Consider the following 3826-nt stretch of genomic DNA (forward strand, 5'->3'; position numbering starts at 1 on the left):
ATGCAGTACAAATCAGTAACCAAGGACACTTAGAATTTTTTAGAGTCAGTACAAATCAGTAACCAGTGACACTTAGAATTTTTTTGAGGCAGTACAAATCAGTAACCAGTGACACTTAGAATTTTTTCCAGTCAGTACAAATCAGTAACCAACGACACTTAGAATTTTTTTGAGTCAGTACAAATCAGTAACCAGTGACACTTAGAATTTTTTAGGCTCAGTACAAATCAGTAACCAGTGACACTTAGAATTTTTTAGGCTCAGTACAAATCAGTAACCAGTGACACTTAGAATTTTTTAGAGTCAGTACAAATCAGTAACCAGTGACACTTAGAATTTTTTCGAGGCAGTACAAATCAGTAACCAGTGACACTTAGAATTTTTTAGGCTCAGTACAAATCAGTAACCAACGACACTTAGAATTTTTTTGAGTCAGTACAAATCAGTAACCAGTGACACTTAGAATTTTTTTGATGCAGTACAAATCAGTAACCAACGACACTTAGAATTTTTTTGATGCAGTACAAATCAGTAACCAAGGACACTTAGAATTTTTTAGAGTCAGTACAAATCAGTAACCAGTGACACTTAGAATTTTTTTGATGCAGTACAAATCAGTAACCAACGACACTTAGAATTTTTTTGATGCAGTACAAATCAGTAACCAAGGACACTTAGAATTTTTTAGAGTCAGTACAAATCAGTAACCAGTGACACTTAGAATTTTTTTGAGGCAGTACAAATCAGTAACCAGTGACACTTAGAATTTTTTCCAGTCAGTACAAATCAGTAACCAACGACACTTAGAATTTTTTTGAGTCAGTACAAATCAGTAACCAGTGACACTTAGAATTTTTTAGGCTCAGTACAAATCAGTAACCAGTGACACTTAGAATTTTTTAGGCTCAGTGCAAATCAGTAACCAACGACACTTAGAATTTTTTTGAGTCTGTAGAAGTCAGTAACCAAGTGCATTTTTGAATTGGTTACTGACTTCTCCTTTCGAGTTGCGGCTGTGGTTGGCTTCAATTAGTCGTGGGGGCTTAATTATCGCCCAGGGGAGCATGCCCCGGTAGTGTGGCCGGGGACGGAGTGCCTTTTGAAGGGGGTGTTTCTGAATTTGGATCCTTTTTGAGTAGCATGGTCGGATGGGTGTGATTTTGAAGGGTGTGTTGGCCGGCGGTGGGGCCAGGCTTAGGGTGAGTGTCCCGCCTTCGGGAGCGGACCGGCCCCCGCGTTCGGGCCGATTTTCGTGCATTTCCAACGTCGGCAAGTGGTCCAGACTGTGATGGGACCGAACTTGACTGCTCATACCGACTTTGAGCGCTCGGGGGCGGCTAGCCCAGCCGGATTTGACCCGGTGGTTCAGCCGAAGGTCTCGACTTTGAGAGCGGACCGGCCCCCGCGTTCGGGCCGATTTTCATGCATTTCCCAAGTCGGCAAGTGGTCCAAACTGTGATGGGAGCGAACTTGACTGCTCATACCGACTTTGAGTGCTCGAGGCCGGCTAGCCCGGCCGGATTTGACCCGGTGGTTCAGCCGAAGGTCTCGACTTTGAGAGCGGACCGGCCCCCGCGTTGGGGCCGATTTTCGTGCATTTCCCAAGTCGGCAAGTGGTCCAAACTGTGATGGGAGCGAACCTGACTGCTCATACCGACTTTGAGTGCTCGAGGCCGGCTAGCCCGGCCGGATTTGACCCGGTGGTTACAAATCAGTAACCAACGACACTTAGAATTTTTTAGAGGCAGTACAAATCAGTAACCAGTGACACTTAGAATTTTTTAGGCTCAGTACAAATCAGTAACCAGTGACACTTAGACTTTTTTTAGGGTCCAAACTGTGATGGGAGCGAACTTGACTGCTCATACCGACTTTGAGTGCTCGGGGCCGGCTAGCCCGGCCGGATTTGACCCGGTGGTTACAAATCAGTAACCGACGACACTTAGAATTTTTTTGAGTCAGTACAAATCAGTAACCAGTGACACTTAGAATTTTTTTGATGCAGTACAAATCAGTAACCAACGACACTTAGAATTTTTTTGATGCAGTACAAATCAGTAACCAAGGACACTTAGAATTTTTTAGAGTCAGTACAAATCAGTAACCAGTGACACTTAGAATTTTTTTGATGCAGTACAAATCAGTAACCAACGACACTTAGAATTTTTTCCAGTCAGTACAAATCAGTAACCAGTGACACTTAGAATTTTTTAGAGTCAGTACAAATCAGTAACCAGTGACACTTAGATTTTTTAGGGTCCAAACTGTGATGGGAGCGAACTTGACTGCTCATACCGACTTTGAGTGCTCGAGGCCGGCTAGCCCGGCCGGATTTGACCCGGTGGTTCAGCCGAAGGTCTCGACTTTGAGAGCGGACCGGCCCCCGCGTTGGGGCCGATTTTCGTGCATTTCCCAAGTCGGCAAGTGGTCCAAACTGTGATGGGAGCGAACCTGACTGCTCATACCGACTTTGAGTGCTCGAGGCCGGCTAGCCCGGCCGGATTTGACCCGGTGGTTACAAATCAGTAACCAACGACACTTAGAATTTTTTAGAGGCAGTACAAATCAGTAACCAGTGACACTTAGAATTTTTTAGGCTCAGTACAAATCAGTAACCAGTGACACTTAGACTTTTTTTAGGGTCCAAACTGTGATGGGAGCGAACTTGACTGCTCATACCGACTTTGAGTGCTCGGGGCCGGCTAGCCCGGCCGGATTTGACCCGGTGGTTACAAATCAGTAACCGACGACACTTAGAATTTTTTTGAGTCAGTACAAATCAGTAACCAGTGACACTTAGAATTTTTTTGATGCAGTACAAATCAGTAACCAACGACACTTAGAATTTTTTTGATGCAGTACAAATCAGTAACCAAGGACACTTAGAATTTTTTAGAGTCAGTACAAATCAGTAACCAGTGACACTTAGAATTTTTTTGATGCAGTACAAATCAGTAACCAACGACACTTAGAATTTTTTCCAGTCAGTACAAATCAGTAACCAGTGACACTTAGAATTTTTTAGAGTCAGTACAAATCAGTAACCAGTGACACTTAGATTTTTTAGGGTCCAAACTGTGATGGGAGCGAACTTGACTGCTCATACCGACTTTGAGTGCTCGAGGCCGGCTAGCCCAGCCGGATTTGACCCGGTGGTTACAAATCAGTAACCAGTGACACTTAGAATTTTTTCGAGGCAGTACAAATCAGTAACCAGTGACACTTAGAATTTTTTCGAGGCAGTACAAATCAGTAACCAGTGACACTTAGAATTTTTTAGGCTCAGTACAAATCAGTAACCAACGACACTTAGAATTTTTTTGAGTCAGTACAAATCAGTAACCAGTGACACTTAGAATTTTTTTGATGCAGTACAAATCAGTAACCAACGACACTTAGAATTTTTTTGATGCAGTACAAATCAGTAACCAAGGACACTTAGAATTTTTTAGAGTCAGTACAAATCAGTAACCAGTGACACTTAGAATTTTTTTGAGGCAGTACAAATCAGTAACCAACGACACTTAGAATTTTTTTGATGCAGTACAAATCAGTAACCAAGGACACTTAGAATTTTTTAGAGTCAGTACAAATCAGTAACCAGTGACACTTAGAATTTTTTTGAGGCAGTACAAATCAGTAACCAGTGACACTTAGAATTTTTTCCAGTCAGTACAAATCAGTAACCAACGACACTTAGAATTTTTTTGAGTCAGTACAAATCAGTAACCAGTGACACTTAGAATTTTTTAGGCTCAGTACAAATCAGTAACCAGTGACACTTAGAATTTTTTAGGCTCAGTGCAAATCAGTAACCAACGACACT

This window comes from Chiloscyllium plagiosum, unplaced genomic scaffold, assembly GCF_037043375.1.
Source record: "Chiloscyllium plagiosum isolate Xiang-an unplaced genomic scaffold, Cpla_swu_hap1 HiC_scaffold_196, whole genome shotgun sequence".
NCBI lineage: Eukaryota > Metazoa > Chordata > Chondrichthyes > Orectolobiformes > Hemiscylliidae > Chiloscyllium > Chiloscyllium plagiosum.